Source organism: Lates calcarifer, linkage group LG10, assembly GCF_001640805.2.
Source record: "Lates calcarifer isolate ASB-BC8 linkage group LG10, TLL_Latcal_v3, whole genome shotgun sequence".
In the NCBI taxonomy this organism is placed as follows: Eukaryota; Metazoa; Chordata; class Actinopteri; family Centropomidae; genus Lates; species Lates calcarifer.
Window position 1 is genome coordinate 6,984,177 of NC_066842.1, and position 9,583 is coordinate 6,993,759.

Genomic DNA, 9,583 nt, shown 5'->3' on the forward strand with positions numbered 1-9,583 from the left:
TATTTGAAGGTGATTCAAATCCATGGAAATTCATTCATTATTCTTCTATCACTCACAGAGGGAAAAGCATTAAATTTCTTTATCAACATCCATTACTGTACATTCCACTTCATGTTGGCAGCTGTCCTGGAACTATAGGCACTGGTGCTAATAAATGCTGCCAAACCAAGCTTCTCAATGCTAACTGTGGTTAACTGTGCTGTATTTACAGCTTTAGCTTTCAGCTGTAACTGCTAACCACTGTAGTGAGTCTGACTACAGCCAGCTGTAGCCTGGGGGTAACAAGCTCTTCAAGGTTACAAACTGTACAGATCCCTGTCTGCCTACTCTGGCCCTCTGTCTGTCAGCTGAAGTTCATATCCAGGGAGAAAGGTATTTGTCCCACCCTCTAAATATAGCTGGCGACAGATGCAGCTCGATGGGGCACTGCCCAAGCTGAAAGGGGCCCTGCAGGCAGGCCAGAGCAGAGCTGGGCATGCAGACGTGTCAGGACTATAGACTTCCCCTAATAGACAGGGGCCCTACAGGTCATCAGCAGCCACATGGCAGCACACGTTTCACTAGCTCCCGTTTGCATGGCAGGACAAAGACTAAGCCTGTGAATATTTACATGAGAGAAAAAATACATAATATTTAATGTAATTTCCATAATGTGTATTGAAATGGTGCCTTATATGAAAAAAAAAAAAACACAATCCAAAATCTGAAATTTGATTAATGTTTTAGAGGGAAATATCATTTTCTAAAGACCCTCATGGGCACTTTGAAATTTGTTCTCTGGCTAAAAATAATTTGATGCATGACCATGATTTCGATTTTAGCGCATATGTGTCCTTGCATTTGAATATAATATATCCATTTGATCACAACCATATACATAGCTATTAATCTTATAACCCTAAAGTAAATGCCATGGGCTGTATGCTGGCTCCACTGTATGAATTTAAGCAATACACAGATTAGTTTTCTTTGTATGTGGTAATAGCATGGAAAGCTGCTCAAGCGTGGTCAAAGATCTTAGGTCTTGGGTAAGGTGAGGGTGAAGGAGAAGAACTCCTCCTTTACCAGAAAAAGAAAAGAAAAAAAATCAATTATGATTTATGTGGTAAGTGTCCTTGGTTTAATCATCAGTATTAAGTATTTAGCTGTTAATGTAATATAAAGTGTCAGTGTTTTTGTCTTTTCAGCCTAATATAGTCTTGAGTACCATGAGCACTAATGTCTACAATGATGGAAGCTATTAAAAGACATCATATTTTAGATGTCCTGATATGCAATTGTAATAGACACCTGCAAACCCTTCATAAATCTTACAGCATTACCACGTCTGTGCATGCACACATGCATGTGAGTGTGTGTATGTTTTTCTATGTACATGTGACTGTATACTGTGTGTGAGAGATGAGAAGCAGCTGGCAAGGTTGGGCTGAATGGTCTGGGTGACCCCTGCTGCGTGCCCTATCATTACAGTGATTGGGGTCGTTTTTTACCTCTAAGGATGGGGCCGGGGGGCCACACTGGGATCAGCTAACTCTGCCTAATCCAGCCCTCTTCACCTGGCATGTTTATGGCTCTGCTGGGGGGGGCAGGAGGGGGTCACTGGGTCCGGTACATCTCACAGCCTGACAGGCAGACACACATATTATGCACACAGGCGTGAGTACACACACACTACATTACACATGTATACACATGTTGATCTGCACACACAGACACCACACATCCACAATTGCATACATTACACATGCATTAATGCGTACATGTAACTCCACATCCACACACACAGACACCTTCACATGCACCTAGAAATTCCCTTTTCTTTCACTCTCTTAAGACACACTTTCACAAGGTTTGCAAGCTCAATATCTGCCTCATGCAGAGGTGACAGGGAGGTCAGCCTGTCTGACTTTGAGCAGAATCCCCCTGTGGCTTGCCCCAGCCATCCCCCCTGGCATGTGTAACAGGACCTGCCCATGCACCCTCTCCTCTTCCCCCGCTCCTGTCCTCCCCCTTCCTCCCGCTGCCTCCCCCTGGCCCTGGTATAAATAGATGGGTCATGCCTGCTGTACTACCCTGAGGGGGCTGTGGGGGGGTCACAGAAGCCATGCTTCCCTTTATAAATGCTCCACCGTGTCTCTCTGGATTCCTCCTGTCTGCGCCCAGACACCACTTCACTTGTAGCAGGGCTCACATGTAGATTTAGATGGACAAAAGACAAATACATGCACATAAGTATGTGCATATACCTGACCACATCCTTCATATAGAGGAAGCCACATATGTATAAACAGAGGACCGGCGACCGCATATACTGTGCATACTCAACCATAAACACTCATATTATCTTGTGAAGCCAAAAGGCATCCAAAAAAAAATCAGAGGAAGAGTCTGAAGCAGAGTTTCTTAAAACTCCCCAAGTTAAGTGCTTAGACAAAGATCAAGAGTGAACTACAGTGACAAGACACTGGAAATCATTGGAATTTTTTTCTGCAGTAGCGCAGACACAAAACCTGTTTTTTAGTGCAGATGTGGTAAATGTTTTTCTAAAACGTCTGAGTGGCCCACAATATCCTTAATAAAATTGTCTAAATCTGGCAAAATTGTGCAATAAATCTTTTGTCTGCTTGTAGAAAAAGTAAACAAAACCATGAATATAAGTAGGAATTTTGATGCCAACTTTCTTCACTTGGCACTTTGCAACACTCCGTGCTACAGACACATTTCTGTCTACCTAAAAGGTATCAAGGTTTGATACGAAGCCTTATTTATGGGTCCTTCACTTGCCTAGAAGGTCAGTGGATGTGCACGGTAACTTTATTTGTGAAGTGTAAATTGTGTAGCTATTTTCAACATTTTGGCTAAGACTTTTTCACAAAGGGATCTATCCAGGTAAAATAAAGATTAAATTAAGAAAATTGTAAATGTGAACAAACCCACAACACTAAAACACAAGAATCTACAACCTGGGATGCATACACTGAACAAATGATCGAATCATAGTGTTTATGATTATAGCGGTGGTGGGTGAGTAGAAACATACAGAAAATAATGAAGAGTGGGAGTGCATGTTGTGTCAATGTCCAGTTTCTTTTTCCGAATTACCCACCGCACTGACTGACCACAGACCACCAGAACCCCAAAGATCAGGTTACAAGGTTACAGCACTCCTCTCCATCTGACTATCACTGCAGTGAAACTAAACTTCAGTATTGATTGATAGGCACTGTAGCACTTAGACTGAAGTGTGATAGAAATAAAGTGGCTTTTTAAGCAGTGCGTGCCTTTGCTGTGGACGCTGTGTGAAAATGCGATGAGGTAAATGAATATCATGTTTTGCCTTATTCTCTCCAAAATGTTTTATTTTCCATGTTTGTGTGTGTATGGATGCACACATGTGCATGCATTTGAAGCTGTGTCCTTGTGTAAGTTTAAGTATTTGTTTATGCATTTGTGTTTGTGTGCATTTGTGTGACATTATGAGAGGATGAAGTGTAGAAAGCAGGACTTTGCACCCCAGTCCCTCTAAACAGCTAATGGAGGTGGAAGGCTAAAGCAGCATATCAGTTACAAACACGGTGCTTTCAAGTGAAGGAGTGCTTGCTGAGTTTGCACACTTTTAAGAAGGCTGAATTTTCAGGTGGACAAGCACTTACTAGAGGAGGTGTTTTTAGATTGTATTGCATAACTCTTGAGAGCCCTAAACAAGTGTGCACAAGGCAAGGGTACGTGCCTGTGTGTGTGTGTGTGTGCTTGTGTTGCATATTGGTCCTCTGCAGTTTGTGTGTGTGGGTGCGAGCGTGAATATTTCCCTGTCACTGGATGATAGCAACTGGCTTCACTTGAAAGCAATAGCTTTCCTGGACATTCTCTCTGTTGGTCAGGACCCCAGAGCCATCTACTATATTAGATTGAAGTATGTCCAGTCAGCAGACTGAGAGGACAGTGTGCCTTGACCTTACCTTATGAAGTCTGGGCCTGTACCGTTGAGCTTTTTGCAGGGCTGCATAATGAGAATAGACTGTGAGATGAATGGTGACATGCCCTGCTCACAGCAGACAGTTTCTTATGTGTAGTTACTGTTTAAGCACTTAAAATCAAAATGTATTAAAGCTTAAAAAAATTCTTGATTTCAATATGATAAAAGTTTTCTCTAATATGGAACTTCATTTAAAATTTAGCCTTCCTGCAAAGCAATAATCAGTTTTTTTTCTAGCCCATTTCAATTTTGAAATGTAAGAGTAAATGTGTTTTTTGTTTTTCATTTTAATAGAAATAGCTTGAAATTAAATCCATGTACAGTGTCCTCTGTGGCTGGTTTTTATTTTCATTTCATTCATGTATGTGTACACATTTGTGTGTGTGTGTGCACACTTGCATGCATGAATACTGTAGGTTGCCATACTGTATCTTTCCTCCTGTCAGCTTGTCTCTGTCTGCAAAGTGTCTGTGTGCTCCTCGTGTATGTCTGTTACCCTGTAAGGGTGTGTGTCTGTGCATACTTAAAATCCACTCATCCAGTGCTATGGTGTAAGTAAGGCAGTGTTGAATAATGCAGCGAGCCTCAGACTCACCACTGAGCAGACACAATGGGGCCCCTCAGCTCAAGACATACCATTCTGTATTGTGCTGCACTGTATTTGTGCCTTCGCAGATAGAATGATATTACTGTAGAGGTACGTGCTTACATAGATTACCCTGATATGACTTTGTGTCAGCGTCTTGTGACAGTTAAACATGCAGCATGGCGTGGTTTTCTCACAGAGCACACAAATATGAGCCATACAGAATTTCATACAACCACATACTCAAATTGCAAGCAAACAATATGTTTTCACCCGAGAATCAAAAACACTCTTGTATGGACTGTCAGCCACTGGGGTGTTTGCAATTGATCTCACAGAAGTCAAATCTAAAAGTCACAGTGTTGAAGTATTTCTCCATTTCCTTTGTTGCAGATTTTCCCTCTTGGGGATTTTCAGATGGAGGCTACCTGACATGCTGCTGAAACTGTGATGGAGGAAGGAGGCAATAGGCCAGTGTCGACCCCCCCCCTTCGCTGCGTGTTACAGAGCAGGTGAGAAACATTAACAGAGGCAGCAGCAGCTGCGGCCCTCTGCTGCGCACATGTGGGCCAGGATATGAGCTAGCTTGAGCTCGCCCACTCTCAACACTGGTCACTAATGTTAACACTCTCCTCTCTGAAGCACAGGAAACAGTGCGAAGGAAAAAGAGGAAACATAGTGGAATCAGCACAGACACAAAACATACAAAATAAAACCCATTTTCTTTTTTACAGTTCACTGTATGTTGTCATCAGTAATGCCTAGCATTGGAGTAGTGATTCCCAAAATCTTTGGCTGGTGACCAAAGCCATTTCTACTCACAACCTAATGGCAAAGGTTGAATATGGGTTGTACATGTTATCTGATTTAGAAGAAGTTAAATTAAACAAACTGTGTGTCTTTAATCACAGTTTGTTTCATTTAAATAATTTTTAGAGGTGTGAAAAGGCAAAACTTTCAAGTATTTAACAACAAAAAAAGCCAAAATTAGAGGAAAGTAAAACCAACAAATAAATAAAGAAACAAAGAGAATTTGCAGAAATATTATATAATATCATTTTAATCAATACTTGACTTCTTGTGAGGTCCAAACTCTCAGACTGGGAACCAATACTGTTGAGTTATAAAAACATTATTTTCCACCATTTACTGAATGAAGACCAAAGTATGGTCTGGGCTTTTTAAATAACAATGAATAGAGCATTGCATTTTAATAGTTATAAGGTTCAACCATTTTCAGTAAAATCCTCAACATTAATGTCACAGTAGCCTTTAAGTTATATACTGGTTGTATTTGAATATGGAAAATATCTTGGCTATCCAATTTGTTTGGGACATATGCACTTTGTTGGATCATTTGAATTCCCCTTCAGCCCGAGCCATGAACTGGATGACCCAGCCGTCACATTGTGTTCTGAGCACACAGATTCCAGTCACACCGGTGAGGTGTCCCAGAGGAGAGTGACAAGTGTATTTGTGTTTCTGTGAATCATAACCGCTGTTTTGTATTCAGTGAGGTGTGCTAAAGCAGATTACCTGCATGAACGCGGACCTGAAAGGACTTTGTTTTTAAAGACTGTCCTTTGGGGTGAGGTAGTAGGTTGTATAGTTTTAGGGTCATACCCTTCCTGTCAGATAACTATACAACTTACTGTCTTTCCTGAAGTGGCTGTAATGTCTTCAGATGCCATTGTTGGAGCTTTTGGATCTGGATCAACACTGGAATGTGCCATGTTTATCCACTGACTACTAAGAGCATAACTCAGCTGTAGCATCTGACAGTGGTAGGTCACTTAGGATTACAGTGATTTTAGGTAGGTTTCCATCTTGTGATTTTCATGGCTGTACATTAAGACTTTATGGTCAATAAAAAACATTTTTATCATAAGTATTGTTATGTCTTGCTGGTTCTGCTTGTGCCAAACAACAATCAACACATCATATCTCATCAGAAACTGACTATTGTGTTAGGTTTTACTCAAACCTGTTCTCATCTAATTGTCACCCCTTTTCCTTCTACAGCCTTGTACAATATTTGTCAAAGCTCTGTGGCTCTTTTCCTCAAACAATTTGATTCAGAATGCTTGTATTGTTAATGTTTTCAAATGTATGACGATTTGCTATAATACAATATAGTGTTTATATGTCAATCTACCATTATGCAAGTCACACCAAAGCTTGCCAACCTGTAGGACCTTTTCTGATGTTCGTACGGGGTGAGGTAGTAGGTTGTGTGGTTTCAGGGTAGTGATTTTGCCCAATCAGGAGATAACTATACAACCTACTGCCTTCCCTGAAGGGCAGCAATACTTCACCATGCAGACATCAAAAAATTCCCAGGATCAATGCAGCAAACCAGGTCGACTTTCCAGGCCCCGAGTCATCAAGTCATCTTTTACCTGGGCCGTAGGCATCCATATCCAGTCATAGCAGCAGAAGGGACCAGCAGGTAAAGTCTGTTCACTGTGGAATTTGTGTTTGATTTATATTTTCTGCTGCAAAAAAATAAAAATAAAAATATGACAATGAATCAGTTTGTCTTTGGTCTTTTGTTCTTACATCCCACAGGTGTCAATTTAAATGTTTAAAACTTTGAGAGTATTTGCAGTTGAATCACATCATTCATGTGATTAAGTATACTTAGGGTATATAATACACTAGTGCTGAAGCCATGTCTGCTTCCTAAAAAAAACAGACCACAGATCAGCTACCAAATTCTGATAAATCTTTGGTCAGCTCTGATCAGTGTAGTCAGTCTATAAGCCTATGTTGAGCATAAACAAACATTTTTATTACTATTTGTTGGTTGAGAGAATATTGGAAACATCTCTGAAAAAGCCTGTCTTGACTACTTCCATCCAGTCCTAGAATCAGCCAGCAGCCCAGACACGTTATAAAGCCCCAGAGCAGAGCAGATGGAAAGAAGAGCCATGGCACAATCTCACCTCCTGGGCTACAGCATGATTCATATAGCAACAGATGATGGTTACAGTAGTCAATCTCTCTCTGGCCAACAGCACACATAAATACACGCACACACACACTCACTCACTAACTCACTCACACTGCTCAGATAGATGACGAGGTGAGTGCCAGCCAGTATCAGGCCAACTTGGGCATCAGACGTGCCTCACTGTCTGAGACTGCAGCCCCCTATCTCATATCAAGGTCAGACTTGGGGCTGTCATTCACAGTGAGAGCCCTCGTTCACCCCAGTAGCTTCACTCTCTAGTCACATAACCAGTGTTCAACTTTGTGTCGGAGGTAACTGCTTATTCATTTTCATTTAACTATAAATATGCATGCATGCACAGACTCATTTAAAGTCTACTGTGTGCATTTACTCTGCCTGCACATATTTTGTACTTCAGTTTGCATGTCCTGGTTTTACACATATCAGTCATACCAGTCGTGCTGAACTACTTACATATCCAACAAATGTTTTTGACACAATGAGAAGGATTATGTGACAGTACAAACCTGGAATAGCACAGCACAGAGCTGTAACATTTGCAGCGTGGGAAAAGATCTACCACTGTTCTGTATCCCATGTGTCTAGATCAGTCTTGGGAGTATTTGTATGTGGGCTGCACCCACATACTGTGTAGCTGTCCCCTGCCAGCCACCATATTGAATTGATTTGAGCCTTGGCCTTGGTGATAGAGCAAAGTGAGCTGAATACTAAGCCTGATGAGACAATGAATCTGTGTGCATCCTGTCTCTGGGGTTGCATCTCTAAAGGCCAGTCACTATCCTTCATCTCCTTCCTCGGTGCTTCACCATAAAAACATTGCAGAAAACTTTGACATCCACCCTGAGATATCCTTTCCCCATGCAATAAGGAACTAATGAAAAGCTTTCTAGACTCAGTGTGAAACATATGAGTCAGAATTCAATAATACACTGTTGTTTTATCCAAACTTGCCAGGAATTTGAAAAGAATAACGCTCACAGCGGTGCTTTTCTAAGCCTTCATATGATGTCATAGCTGTATAAATGGAATAGTATTATTGATCGAATGTAAGTGGATAGGATTGAAGGGTCTGTGTGGGCAGGTCCCTCAAATAAAACACTGAGCATAGTGCATTCACTGAAATGAAGAACCACTAAGCCTGCATCGAAATAGATTCAGCAACATTAATCTCTGCCACGGTGATTATAAAATGTGCTATATTCAGAATGTAATATAGGGCAAGGAAATGAAATAACCTGTTTTTAGAACAATGAAGTTTATTCCATATTCATATTTAGATTCTCTGCACATAGAAACAAACTATTTTAGTATCATTAATCATCAGCGTAACTTAAATAACAGCAGTTACCAGGACTCATTCACTCTGTTATAGATGTGGCAAAAGTGCCACCTAGTGGATGTTCATTTGACATTCTTCACAATATGTCTGCACAAAAAGGCCAATTCACAATTACCTGAAAACCCTGGTGATGGCTTCAAATGTCTTGTTTGGTTCAACTAACCATACACAATTAAAAGATATTCAGTTTACTATCATATACTATCTTACATTTGAGAACCTGGAGTCAATTCATTTTTAGCTGTGAAAAATTACTATAAATTACTGTAGCTGGTGATTGATTTCTGTCAATCACCTTATAAATCAATAAGAATATATTCTTATGTATTTTCCCATGACTTTTTTTTTCTATTTTTAATAAAGAGTCTACAGATAGAGGGTGTTGTGATTTTCATCTACATATATATAAAATTGAAATGACATGACAAAATGCAATATTAAGTTATCGGTCAAACATTTATTTTGTTGTGGGTTTAAATAATTTATTCCTTGCTCATAGCAGTCAGGCTGCCCCTTGAATTAAAATCTGAAATTGTAGCTGCTAAAAAGGGACAAACCACCACCCACAGTTTTTCCTCAGCAGGTGGCAGCAGAGATCTGTCTGCTGTTGAGCCTCTGTACCAACTTACAGTACTGCAGTGGGTCAGTATATTAACCCTTGCCGATAGAAGAGCATGTTAGTTCCCCAAAAACCTCAAACTTATTTTA

At 40.5% G+C, this 9,583-nt stretch overlaps 1 long non-coding RNA gene across 8 annotated transcripts in view; it reads left to right on the top strand.

Moving 5' to 3' along the window:
* LOC108883068 (uncharacterized) overlaps positions 1-7,092 on the top strand; it is a 41,232-nt gene extending 34,140 nt beyond the window's left edge. For 7 of the 8 annotated variants that reach the window (XR_007813943.1, XR_007813946.1, XR_001960873.2 and 4 more), the window contains one exon: positions 4,956-7,092. This is a non-coding gene — a long non-coding RNA (uncharacterized LOC108883068). The remainder of the gene's footprint in view (positions 1-4,955) is intronic. The other variant, XR_007813944.1, reaches the window with a different exon arrangement.
* Positions 7,093-9,583: the final 2,491 nt, after the last annotated feature.